The 14,655-nt window shown below is 34.5% G+C and overlaps 1 long non-coding RNA gene across 2 annotated transcripts; it reads left to right on the top strand.

Moving 5' to 3' along the window:
• The first annotated feature begins 9,234 nt into the window (after positions 1-9,234).
• LOC115987766 lies at positions 9,235-11,739 on the top strand. 2 transcript variants are annotated; one of them, XR_004091214.1, is made up of 3 exons: positions 9,235-9,496; positions 10,431-10,497; positions 11,413-11,739. It is a non-coding gene; the product is annotated as an uncharacterized LOC115987766 (long non-coding RNA). The 2 variants fall into 2 exon arrangements; XR_004091213.1 differs by having other exon boundaries at positions 11,406-11,739.
• The last annotated feature ends 2,916 nt before the right edge of the window (positions 11,740-14,655 follow it).

The following is a 14,655-nucleotide window of genomic DNA, read 5'->3' as shown; positions in this document are numbered from 1 at the left end:
AAGATGTGAGTAGAAGACAAGAAGAAGATAAGCCGCAGCTCCACAAAATAACCTTGTAACTTGCTTACAAGCTAAATATGTTAAAGATCTTCTTTGCACTGCCGTTGTTTTATAAACTATTGACATGTCAGTATTAGTTTTTTTAAGTATTACTGAGAAAGAGGTGAGTAGAAGACAAGAAGAAGATAAGCCACAGCTCCACAGAACAACCCTTTTATTTTCTAACAAGCTATATAAGTTTAGGGTCTTCTTTTCACTTCTGCTTTGCTTTGACCTACCACTTGCATCTCCATCATGTTGTCCTGATAATATAGAAAGCATCAGAAAAGAAAAGAAAAAAGAAAAAAGAAAAGAAAAGAACCATTATGTACATAATTAAATAAGCAAGGTTAATATTAGCTGCAATTGCATCCTTATTGGATCCAGCGATATTTTCACAAAAAGGTTTAATTAGGAGGGATCACATTGCACAACTTTATTCATTTAGTTCAAATTTAAAAAGAACTTCATTTCATTTCACTGAACAATCAGCCCAATGGTTGTATATCAGTTCAGTTTTTGCTACCAGTGGATATCATCCATAGATCCACTAGTATCACTCATACACAATAATTTCAAGCAAGAGTAACTTTTTTTTTTCAGGAAAATGTTCTATAAATGCGACACATTAGTGATAAGCAAGCAGTAGAAAATAAAACAGATTTAGAATTTATTTAAAATAGGAAAAAAAAAAAAAATAAAAAGAAAGAAAGAAAAGAAAACTGCAATCCAACTTGACACAAACATTTTATTATGAAGAATTTGTAAATGAAAGGATCCAAAAGAACTAGTCAAACAGAGACAAAGCGAGAATAACAAAATCCAGGATTTAAATTTAAAAATAAATGAAAAATCAACATCCTAAATCTATAGGTAAAATATTAGAAAGCCCTATATTTACATTCAAGGACTTGATCTTCAATTTATTTGGATGTTGGCCAATCTAGTGGCGACTACCCTTTTTGTGCATCATAACATTCTCTATTTTTTTTTTTTTTTGATAATTAATAAAAATATATTAAAAAGAAAAAGGGTGTCACCTGAGTATGCAGGAAGTATACATCAGGGACAAAAAAAATCTTATTGTACATCATAACAATCTTATAGTTCCAAACTATAGCAATGCACTGTTTTTTATCCAATCTGCACAAGAGAGATTAACGTGGTATCTACACAAGAGAGAGATTAATAAGTTGCAACAAACACCACCCTAAAACCCATTTTCCATTTATATGGAATACATGGAACACATATGAATGTAATTTTTATGATAGATAATCTTTTACTGAAAAAAAAGGTGCAAGTACAAAAAGTTTCTTGTTAAATCAATAACTTTTTTATAAGTTATTTAAAAATTTTATTGGTTACCCTCAACTTCATCATCATCGTCATCCTCGTCATCATCATCTTTGTCCTCAAGCACAGGCTCATCGGGCTACCCACAAAAATTTAGTTCCAAAGCATTTTCAAGCTTATCAGCATGGAAGTAATAGCCATTTGAGAGCAAAAATTGAGGGAATTTGGAGTAAAAAAGATATATACGGGCCCATTTCATCTAATGGAATTAAGAGGACATAAATAAATAGAAAGACTGAAAATCGCATATACAAAGAAGCCAAAATATGGCGGACACCTTGTATGTCATTTGTCTGTTATTTTGTTAAGTTCATTACGGCATATATCTCTCATACAAAACAGGGATGGGATGGTAAAGCAGAGAATCATCACAACAATTCCAGTTGAACTGACTTTTCAAAGTTCGGAAAATCCTTGCCATTCTCTATATAACCTCAAATCAGAGGTCGCCAAAAACATAATACAACCATATACTCAATCTCAACTGGCCCCTCCTCCACATATAAACTCTAGACGGAAAATGATGTCGTGGGTTCAACTCCCATTGGGTTGCGCGTATCATTTATCATTCAAAAATAATAACCCATTCAAGAACAGCAATTTCCACACACAAACATACAAGCATAAAGTTCATTCTACATAAATTTCCACAAGACTCCCACTCTTAACACTCCCAAACCTCACTATTAAATAAAGCAAAATGCATTCATCCCAAATTTGTTATCCTTTCAATCTCATATAGCACCGAATCCATTAAAATTCAAAGTACTGTACCTTCCCCCACACTTTTGCTGATTCAAATTTCCAGGGTTTGCTTGCTTGCAGATTGAATTTGTTCTGAACTGTGTGTCTAATACAGCATGTGGCAATTTGGCATACTTCTGTTTCTTCCCTCTTGTAGAACTAAACCAGTGCTTGTAAAAGGTGGAAGTGCACTCTAGAGCTTCTACTATTTGAGGAATCAAACAGGGTATCTTACTTTTTTTTTTTTGGGTGTGTATTTTTCATTAAATTGGGTTACTACTTTCCAAGTTGGGTGCTAAATTATGCTGTTTCTAGATAGCTGAATCCTGAATGTCAAAATTGCTTTCTGCATGGTAATCTTAAGAGACTTTCCAAAGCAACTTCCGGTTATTTACTACACTTGTTAAGACGTGTATGTATTAGCCAAACCTTGAACTATGTTTAGAAAGTACATTTTCCTTAGCATTGATTTGTTATACTTATTACTCTTTATTTGTTCTCACACCAGTTACAACTCCATCATACATATTCTTAGTCAATTTAATATACTTTAGAGGAACTCTTTTCTTTTCAAAAAACCTACCACAACCTCTCTAGGTATTCTATCATATGCTTTCTTTATATCAATAAAACCATATGGAGATTTCTGGGATTTTTTATATTCTCAATTAGATATCTAAGAAAATTGCTTTTGTGGTAGACTGCCTTGACATAAAACTAAATTGATTATCCAAAATTGTTGTTTCATGTCTTAACTAAGAAGTATGGACATAGTCATGACATGACACCAAACACAACAGCATGATAATTCTTGAAAAATTAGCACATGACATGGTGGGATGGGAATATGACAATTAAATTTTTTTTTTTTTTGGATTGGTATAGGGGATATAACTATTAATAATGTTATTTAATATACATTCTTAGGTATATTTTATGTTTATTTCAAGTTTTCAAAATAAATAATAACTATCAAAATATTTAAAAGCATATCTAAAATCAAAGAAATTTTTTTTAAACAAAAAAAAAAATTTATTTCCCCTCCCAACACAATGAGGACATGTGTATAGGAGTGTCCTTGGCATGGCCGGCATTGACATGTGTCAGATAGGGATGCTCAACACGAACATGCTGAGGATTTTGGAATGTCCATGCTTCTTAGTATCTTAACCTATGTTTGATCATTATCTCCTGAAGTTTCATAGTTTGACTCATAAGTTTATTTTCATAGCAATTTTTTATAGTTTTAAAAATATCTTCTTTGTTCTTAGATATAGGTGTTAAAATTTTCTTCCTCCATTCTCTAGGAATTTTGTTAATACTAAAGATCCTATTGAATCCTAAAGTTTTGAGGAATAAATTTGACTTATGTTGATTCTAGGAATAGAAATTTTTTTTGAAGAATTAATAGGAAAATGTAGAGATCTCGCCTCTTTTGTTTAGATTCTACGGTAGTCAGGAAGGTGTTCTGAATATATCTCGTCATAAATACAACCTACACTTGCTTTTAGGTTTTATGTTGCTCCTGTACCTGGAAGGATGGGTTATCTTGCCGCTGTTGAAAGGTGACTACTAATATATTATTATTTTCTGATGCATAAATGATCAAGAAGTTGTATAGAAAAAAATAAATAGATGTCGTGAAACTTTTGGCCATTTTCAGATTCCTCAAAGTAATGGCCATGGTGTGGGCCGGAAGACAAATTACTAAGCTTATAAGAGCTGGCGGGTGAGCTGCCAGTACTCAAATTTTCTTCTATTATTTAGTAATTTGTGTGGACATCATGATGTTTCTTGATTCTTGAATAAGCAATTCAGCTGTATGATAATGGAATATTCTTTACTATTTTACTAAAAATGGAGCGAAATAATATTGTTTTAAATTAAGTCATCTGAGCCATTGGTCAATATATATATTTGAGCTGTTTGGAATATATGCTTGTTGAAGTTATAATCGCTCAACTATACTGTTGGTTGAAGCAGATACAAGAACACAATAATGGGAGAAAAAGGGAAAAGCCATATGTAATGAATTGTTAAATCTAAATCTAGTGCATGCTGTTGAAATAAGTTGTCTCTTTGATGCAGCAGAAGGGATTGTTTCTTTTCAATCTTAGCTGTAAATCTCGTGATCAACATTGTGAGAATGTAGTATATGATGATATGATGATTCCAAGGCATGAATGTTATTAGTGTTTTCTTAGCTCTCTTCTTCTTTGTAATTAGTGATTTTTTTTTCGTTTTTGCTTTTTCATCTTTTTTTTGTACTTTTGATATGCTGGTGTTACTTTGCATTTAGCAGTTTTTTGAATATATATCTTTCTTACCTATCAAAAAATAAATATTATTGCTGAAAAAATTATTTTAAAATTTCTACTTTTGATACTGGCATATTATATTCAGTAAAAAAACAAATTTTATCTATAGGTTATGAACATTGTTCTAGGTTTTTCCCATCTTTTATTTCGTAATGATATTGTTTAACTACTGATTTCATTTAAATGCCATTGTACTCACTCTTATTGAATAGAAGTTCTTTTTATGTTAAATTTAACAGTCTTTTGATTCTATAGAGGTTCTTTTTATGCAGAGCGCTTACCCTTGCACCTTTTGTAGACAGAGGATTGTCATGGTTCACTGTGAAATTGAAGTTTGAGTCTCAGGGGAAGGTAAGCGACACTGAAAATTTTTAAAAATTCTTGTTTTGTTCGATTACAAGTATCTCATTCCTTTAACTGTTTCCAGGCTTTCATGGCAATTGTTGGGTTCTGTTTTGCACTGGCTATCATCCTATTTTTGGTTGTGACATTGCTTTGGGCCTGAAGCTATTCCTCTTGTTTGTTCTCGCCTGGCTAATACAACAGAGCCTTAATTTCTCTAGTTCTCTTTAAATATTTTCATTTTTGTTTTTCCTTTAAATCACACCATCTATATGTAGTTCATGTCCCAATTAGTTTTCTGTATCATTATTTGCTGCTGTTGCAGAATAAATTCAGCCTCTTGTTAAATCAAATTTTGTTGTACAGCGTAGATTTTGTTGCAAAAAAAAAGATACTATACAACTATAAATATGAGTACGTTGTCATAAATGAGTACACTACAATGTACGATGGTGTCCGAAAACCTCAGGAAAGTGATTTTACCTTGTCTTTTGATGATGCATTAAAAATATTCTTAAAACCTGGAGACATTTACTATTTTTAGTTGTGATGATTTGGGGCTAAAGCTATTCTTGATGTTTGTTCTCACTTGGTTAGGTCGACAGAGCCTTCTCTAGTTCTCCTTCAACATTGGCGTTTTTGGTTTTTCCTTTAAAAGTTCAGGTTTAGTTCACTTAATTTATTTTGAACATGAGTTAAGTTTGAGTTCATCATCAAGCTAGATTATATGTTCGAACTTGTTTCATTTTCTTATTGAAAAAGCTTGAACATTTTCCTAGGCTAATTGCTTATTCTATTCTTATATAAAGTAACCAACATGACTAAATTTTTTTAACTCTTCACAAATCTCTACAAATAATTAGTAACTAAATTATAGTTGAGATTTTACTATTAGAGTTAACTAGATGTAATACTTTCATTTATAAACTAATAAAATATGAATGATTCTTTCATATTGGCCATTTGTAAACGGAAGGCAGTGCTGAAATTCAATTAGATAAACTGCTGATTTTCACTATCGAAATTAGTACTCCCTGAGATCTTTTACCATATCTTGGACAAAACGGGTATACTATTTTTTTTTTTTAGAGGAGGGACATAACGGGTGTACTTGATAACTAGGAAGTGAGCTGATTTTTTTTCGCTGAATAGGAAGTAAGCTGATTGAGTTAAATTGTTCTTGATAATCCATACTGCATCATTACTACTCTTACTCTCAAGACAAAGTACATGGTCAACTCCAATTATTTTTTGTAACAACATTGGACTTTGATGTTTAGCCTTCATTTGTTGAAACCAAAAACACTTCAAAACAAAATGTGCAACTTCTCACTTCATACCCCAAAAATCCCTGAACCATGCAACAATCACACAGTTTCCCTCGAGTTGTTTGTTCTTCACAGTTCCAATAAAAGAGATGAAATGCAATTGGACTGAAAGGACAAAAATAAACCGAATTGAACCAAATGGACCCAAGTGGACTGAAAAGGACTAAATAGACCGAAATGGATCAATTGAACCAAAGTGAACTGAAATGGACAGAATTGGGTGGAATGGGCGGAAGTAGACCAAAATAGGTTGAATGGATCGAAGTGGATAGAAAGAAGTTAAGAGCATAGCAACTATAAATGCTACATTTCAACTTTTAGATATTAAATAGATAGCTTCACATTTCCAATGTTTATTTGTTTATGCTTATGCTTATACCCTCACCAAGCAATAGAATATATTGCCTATAATTTGTTAAGATCTAGAAGGTAAAGTAATCATGTGGTCATTCTAGGTTACGTTGCAATTTAGAAAACACCTTCTGCTAACCTACCAATGATCTCTGGTTTTCTCAAAATTATTTCCCAAACTCAGAAAATATGTTTTTTTCTAATTTTCAAAAACACACTTCACTTAATCCATTTCATCCTTATGCATTATTCATAATGTAGAAATGCAAATACATCACAATGTGACATTTTACCCCAAAAACTAAAAGCCAAATTTATTTTATGTTCCACTAAGCAAATGACATACAATTTTAAGACAGGCATTGTGAGAGTTACTAACACATTTTCCATACATAATCGAACCTTAAAACTCATATTTCTTGTTATAGTCATGATTTGACTCTCAATTAGGCTAGGAGACCCCGAGACTTTCCTTAACCTAGGTTTGATAATAAAATCAAAAGAAAAAAAAATGATTGATGGATATTCCATAAATCATGAAATCCCCAACTAGCCACCAATTTAACTCCCTATATTTCAGAGCATATAGAAATTACGTTTTTTTTTTTTTTTCCCTCATGCATATACTTTATTCTTAAAAGGAAAAGATTAGATACCTAGTATAATTTGAAAGTTCAAAAACGTGTAAAAACACCTTTGAACGTTTAGACCCCCAAATTACAACTTAACCAATTCAAGCAATATGTCAAACAACTAGTGTGCGGAAACTTAACATATGCTATAATATGAAATTGGTTAAAAACTATCTAAGCCATAACAAAATAAAGTCTACAGCAGATAATAAAACGGTAAAGATAGAGAGGAAGGAAGATGCAAACACAAAGACAACACGCGATGTGTTATCAAAGAGGAAACCGAAGCCCTCGGTGTAAAACCTCTCCGCCGCCCTCCAAGTGGTAAACAATCCACTAGAAAATACAGTTGGGATACATGGACAGCAAAAGACCCTCCAAGCCTAATCTACCCAGTGCACCTAAGCCCTCCAAGCTTCTTGCTCCAACGAGGTTGCGCCGAACCTTTTTCTTTTCTAGCTTCCCGGATTCCGCTACTAGACCGTAGTATCAACCAATGAAGATTGGTTCCTTCCTAACTGCTTCCCAGAAATCCAAACAGCTGTCTCACAGTGATGATGATGGTGAGAACCAGGTTTGGTATAATGCCTCTCAAGGATTTGACAATGGAGAGGAAGAGAGTTGAGGAATTTGTAGAGACTCTAAGGTATAGATTGTGGGTGAATCAATCTTGTTTTTCTTTAGGGTTTCTCTCTCAAAATTCTCTCTGGAAGCTCTCTTTCAATCGTGGGTAAAATGGGTATTTATACTGCAGTGAGAGAGGAATGTGAAACGTCAGGTTTTACAAAACAGGGGTGGCTCGCGGCTTGACTAAGTCGCGAGATCCAGTCGCGAGATAACCGTATGGCCAGTTGTCCTGTTTTGTCCTGTAGTGCTCCAGCTAGCATGACTGTTCATCTTCCAGCATGCTTGGCACGTGTGCTGAGTCTGGCGGCTTGCAGCCGCGAGTCACCCGCGAGTCCCAGCCGCGAGTCTCTGTTTTCTTGCACATTCTTAAGCAATCTTCACTCTATCTCACTCACTACCCTTACATCAAACCCACCTAAATACAGGGTTACTAAATGCTGAATTACAAGCAAATTTGGCACAGAATAAAGTCAATTAGTTGGTTGAATAAATTCAACCTTACAATCTCCCCCTTTGGCTATTCCGTGACAAAACCCTAAAACAGACTCTAGACTTAACATGTGAGTTGGGAACAGTTGAACAAAACTCACTCACACCTAACTCTAGAAGCTGTGAAGCACTTGAATCATATGAACATAATACTCCTGAAACACAACAATACACCATGATCATTGTATGCAGAAAATCATAGAATGCATATGAAACAGGCAATATGTGATCAAGCATAGATGGGGTTTAAGAAACAAATCATGGATTGATCAACCAAGTGAACACCACAAGGTAGTGATCACAGTGCTCATTCACACTTGGAATGAACACAAGGACATACAAGTTGACAAGCACAAGGCAAGACACTTGTATGTTCAACACTCAACCAATGTATAGTACACAAGGTATATGCATCTAGGAACAATCCTACAAGGGCACAAGAGTGACAGTACATAAACCAAAATGCAAGACATTTAGATTAAAGTACTGATTTCAACATAGTATAAAGGCTGCAATAAGCAAGGTACAAACCATAAAGCCTACAAACTATGCATAAAACATTAACCCTAAAAGCTTACAAAAGCACATGGGTACAAAACACAAAACATCCTGAATAACAGTTTACAAAACATAATATAACAACTTAAAGTGAAAACTTAAACTGAAGAAGAATGTAAAGACACTCCCCCTTAGGTAATATTCTCCCCCTCTGATCATGCCTATCTGTAACACCCCACCCTAATTGCCTAATTAAATTATGTGTTTATATGCATGTCATTATTTTAATTACTTTTAAGTGCATGGAACTTTGATTTTGTGATATTATAGAACATATATGTTATTTTAATGTGTTAGATATAACTTTATAAAATTAAGGATATATATGTGTGTGTGTGTGTAATGTGTTATTTATTCTTTGTAGATAGGTGTGAATGCAAAGAAAAAGGTAAGTGTGAATGCAAAGTTTATATATATATATATATATATATAAGTGTGAATGCAAGAAATTTGGAACAAGTGGATGTGATATTGTTTTCCCCTAGCCATACACGTATCCAAGCCCCAAAAGTCTCCTTACTTTTCTGATTTTCTTGGCTGCCTCTGAAGTCCAGCAGCTGCCTTTCTTCTTTCTCCATTTCCCCTTTCTTTGTTCTTTCTTCTTCCTCCTTACACGGCAACATCTCTCCCTTCCTTTCCCACCAAAAATTCTAGTTTCTTTAAAGAAGAAATCAAACAATTAATCCTAAGGTTTCATCTTCAAAGTGTGTAGGTAAGTAAGTTAAACCTCATCTGATTTTGTGTATTGGGATAGTGTAATTGTTGGCTTAATTTCCCCCTTTGTTCTCTACTCTGTTTCTGGAAGTTGAATGGGTGATTCTGTTTTAGTTACTTGAAATATTGATGATATTGTGGTCTATTGAATGCTTATTAGGGTATTTTAATATGTATACAATAGGTATAAAAATATCCAAATGAAATTAAGACCTATTGCTATTTGTTGATGATTTTGTAAGAATATGTACTGAAGCTGACTCTGTGACAGATTTGTTGTTCACTAAAAGAAAATTCTGTATTAAATTTTATTTTGTGAGTTAGGATGCAAGGAGTAGTTTGTATGAATTCTAAGACACATATTGTTGTTGTAGAAGTGGTCTCACAGTATTTGGATGAACATAAAATTATTGGTTTAATTTGAAAGTTGCAAGAAATTCTGTCAGGACAGATTTGAGTTTACTGTCTTGTGTGATTTTTAGTAAATCATGGGTTAATTCTTTGACTCCGAAATTTTTATGGTTGCTACTGGACATACAGGGGGGTAGTCCTGTAAAATTTCATCACAATTGGAGGTGTGTAGACAGCCCGTTTGTATTTTACAAATGGAGCATACGTGGCTGTAAAGAGCAGTGAACAATATATGCTACACCTAACTTTGTGGATTTAATTCTCAAGTTAGGTTGTATGTTTTGAGCTATAATTTTATACACTCATCCTTTGGTGTGTTTGAAGCATATATAAATTTTATGGATTGGTTTTTCTGTGGTTTGGCTGCAAAATGTGTTTGATGATTGTATTATATGTTTTGGGGAACTTTATGTGATGGGAATTAGGATTTTCTTGAGTTTGAGAGTTAGGTGGTGATTTAGGTATAAGTTTATATGTTAGGAAGAGTTTGTCCATAATAAGTTTTGGTTCTTTTCGTTTAGGTGGCGAGAACGAGAACACGGATACTTGAGCTCCTTGCGTACAATCTCTCGCGCCTTTTGTTTTCAGGTAAGGGACTTGTGACATGTGCTTTTGATAAGTATAAAAGAATTATTTAGAAAAATATTATGTATTAAAGCTCTTAACTAGAGATATTACGTATATGCATGATTTAAGTAAAATACGTGTTCGTGAGTTATTCAATATTACATACATAATAGTTTTAGCATATTGATGCTATGTTATATGTCACGAACATATTATTTAAAAACGAAGTGGATATGCTACTTTGTGAAACATTTATGTATAAGCAAAGTTAACAGAAAAATGTAGTTTCGAGTTATTCCATTGTTGTGTTCTGAACTCAGCCAGTAGGGGTTATAGTACTGGCATTTCCATGGAAATTCTGATTGGCCATTAAAAGTGGGACTGGCTCTGCTGTACCCGCCCTTGTTGGTAACAGCCAACTTGTGGAGGATGTCAACCTACCCCCATGGTTGAAAGTATGTATTATGATATGATTCCGGAATTACCTGGCATTGTGGGGAATGTTGGATGCCCGGCACTCTGTGCTGGAAGCCTCCCAAAGTAGTGACAGACTTACAATTGGTTTAACTAACCTGTATTATAAACGAGGTATAAAGCTATTTGGGAAATTATAAGAAAGGTATATTGAATGTGTTATAAATCTGAAGAGAAGTTATGATAAAGTATTTGATAATCTGTTCAAAGATAAGATTACTGAATTTATAATTAAGTTCCTTATTATGTCATTTTATTTATTATATGAAAGAAAAATGAAGCATTCTCATCTGAAAGTTCTTAAGTTATTTTTAAGAACAATATGAATAGTATGAAGGCTATTTTATTAAATTTTGGCATATCCATAAACTTTTTGATTTACATGCATTCTTATTAAAGGCCCATGGAGCTTTAAAACCTTACTGGGCTTCGCAGCTCACCCTATTATATTTCAGTGTACAGGTTCTTCCTGGAAGCAGCGAGAGTATTAGAGGTGGCAAAGATTCTGTGTTTTCTCGTTTTGTTAGAATGTAGAGTTTTGTTGTATAGCAGTTAGCTCTTTTGTTGTATATAAGGAATCAAGATGTACTTGATCCTTTGAGCACAAATGTAATTCGGTACTGTAGTTTGTTTTGAACCCCAGTTGTATGCCTTGGGGTTAGGTTTGTAATAAGAGTTTGCTAAATGTTTAGCTATGTAAATTCTGACTTGAATACCTTAAGTTTCAGCCTGGTGGAATTTTTCCAAGTTCGAAAGAAATGAAATTTTAGGGTTGCCATCATTTTTGTATATATTTGGCTTTTCTAAAAGAAAATAAGCAGGAATTCAAGAAATAATTCTTGATAAGTACCTTCAGATTAGGTTGGTTCGTGTTAATATTGAGACAAACTTGGTATTAACATGCCGGTCATGCTCTAAACTCTGAAATACAGATTTGGGTCGTGACACTATCACTCCCCCTTTTTGTCATGGAATAGGCTAGTCATCCTCTTCCAGCTTTCTCTGAATTTGATCCAATTGAGTTTGAAGAGAAGTAAACTTCATATCCCATCGAGTGCTTTGATGGTGTAGAGAAGCTGTGAGTCCAGACATCTTTGTATTCAACTCGTGGACAGAGGATACAATGCGATCAAGTTTCTCATCTAGGGAGAGAGTGCTGAAATGAGAGCCACTGTGAGATGCAGAAGTTTCTGGTTCGGCTCTCTTCCGACTATGTCCAATGCTTGCATTGAAAGTACGCATGTTGATTGGACTTGGTTTTGGGATAGGAGATTCATCTGCCGTTGGATAAATACCCTTGAGCTTCAAGATCCGTGAAATGAGACTGCAGAAAGGAACGCATATCCGAGACTCAGTTCGAAGAACCATTTTGCACAGAACATGAAAGATATGAGCACAGATGTCTATTTCCACATCAGAGATTAGATCATGAAGAAACAAAGCACGTCCGAGGTTCATATACCCAGTGCTTGATAAAGGGTACAAATTGTGAAACATCACAATTGTAAGCACTCTCAGTTTTGGAGAAAGAGAGGAAACACTGATGGATTTTCCATTGGGTGAGAACTCCAAGTCTTGACCAAGACTTTCTTTGAGAAGCTCCTCATCAGGACAGAGATCATCATAAACCGGTGAATGTCGGAAAATTGGTCTGTTGATGTGAAGAATTTCTGCCAGATTTGTAGGAGAGACAGAAAAGCTCTTTTTCCGAACCCAGCACTTAAGTTCATCTCCTTCCACAATTGCGTTAGCATAAAATTCTTTTACCAACTCTTCATACGCGTCATCCGGATCAGAGAGAAGGTAATTCCAATCCTTGTGAGCAAACCATTTTGGAATGTCAGTGTCATGAAGTGAGGACTGATCCAAAACTCTTTCTAGTAATGGTTTGGCATGTAGAAAGAAATTCTCATAAGACTGATAGGTTGCATATGATTTGAACTTGTTGGGATCGAAACTCTTTGATGAAGAGCGAGTCCCTTTTGTTTGAGGCGGGTAATCATCAACATCAATTACTGGTTCCTTCCCTTTGGAACTACCTCCTTTCACAGCAGCTTTCTTGAATGGTGACATGACTAGTCTGTATTATGAACAAGAGAAATGGTAGAACACAATCCAATAGACTTTATTAGCAGTGGGTTAGTGGAAATTAAGGGACAATGAAGAAACCCTAATAGCTGGATGAAAATGGCCCGAAAATAGCAAAGAGGGACACAAATGGCCCAAATTGAACTACACAGTAGAGGTAGACACAATAAACCACACAATCAGCTGAAAAAGAACCCACATTCAACAACACATCAACAGGATACCACACAGGATGATTTTGAAACACCACATCAACAGCAGATCAGACAAAAATAGCTAACCCTAGCTAAGCTCATGATGAAGAACAAAATCAACAATATAAAATAGCTCAAAACAGAGACAAAAACTACCATAATAAAAGCATGGACAAAGAGTAATAGTTGAGCTAAAAACCCATCTCAAAATCACAATCAAATGCGAATAATCCAGAGGAAAAACCATAACAACAAGTAAAAAAAGAGTTCAAGACAGAAAAACCATACTTATTACTTGATGATTTTGAGCTGAAAAGAGGCAAACAATGGAGATCGAAAATGGAGGCACGGTGTGAATGGGTAAGAGCAGATGAGAAAGACAATGAACAGTCACAAAAAGATCGAGGGAAAAACAAAAAGTTTAAAAACTGCCCCTGTATTTCTAAAACACGCGATTTTCGCGACTGAAACGAGTCGCCAAAGAGTTGCCAGATCAAGCCGCCAAAACACTCAAGGACAAAAATTTGAAGAATTTTTCTAAGTGTTTTTCGCGACTGGAAGGTCTACCCGCAAGTGAGTCGCGAGCTGAGCTGCGAAAATCTCTGAGTAAACCTCGCGACTGGACCTTCCACTCGCGAACAAGTCGCCAAAAATGACCCGCGAAGACGCGACTGAGGCATGCGATTTGACATACCCGCGACAGAGCCGCCAAAACAGGGCAAAACTGGATTTTTGAAATTTTCAGATTTTTCAAACAAAATACTTTCCAAAAACACCTAAAACACTCAAAAATCTTTTTGTGCTAGAATGAACAAAGATTGAGCATGTGAAAACACATTTCATCAAGTACAATCACACAAATGAATATGGCATTTATTGAACATAAACTTGTGTGTTGTGTGTGGATATCAACAATGAGATAGTCCTTAGTCTAATGTGAAGTTTCAATGATCAATTCAACCAAAACATACACAATTAGCACTAGATCATGTGACCCATCTCAATTATAGAAATATGTATATATGACCTCCCACAAAACTTGATAACATAACTTGGAGCTTAACATTTGACTCCACTTTCAATCAAAACATTTGATCTTTTTGATCTTTTGAGGTAATCATTTCTCATTGTGAGAGTGATATATGACAATTCACTTTAAAGAACAAGCCTTTGGCTTTTTGAATAAACATTCACTTTAATATAAGGTTGCTTACCCTTTTTCCTAGTCAAATACTAGAATGTGCGACAGGCTTTTGCAGCTCAATATCTCTTTTCATTTGGAGATTTACATTTGGTGAGCTCTTTTAGCAAAACAAAAATAAAGAGTGGGAAGATATATAGACACAAGTCTATGCATGTCTCAAGATCAACAAAACCATTCACTAATCATTCATGACAAGTTTGAAGATCTATTTACAACAAT

Source organism: Quercus lobata, chromosome 4 (assembly GCF_001633185.2).
Source record: "Quercus lobata isolate SW786 chromosome 4, ValleyOak3.0 Primary Assembly, whole genome shotgun sequence".
NCBI classification, from domain to species: domain Eukaryota; kingdom Viridiplantae; phylum Streptophyta; class Magnoliopsida; order Fagales; family Fagaceae; genus Quercus; species Quercus lobata.
Note: the sequence above shows the minus strand (reverse complement) of the source record. Positions and strands in the feature narration are given on the sequence as shown.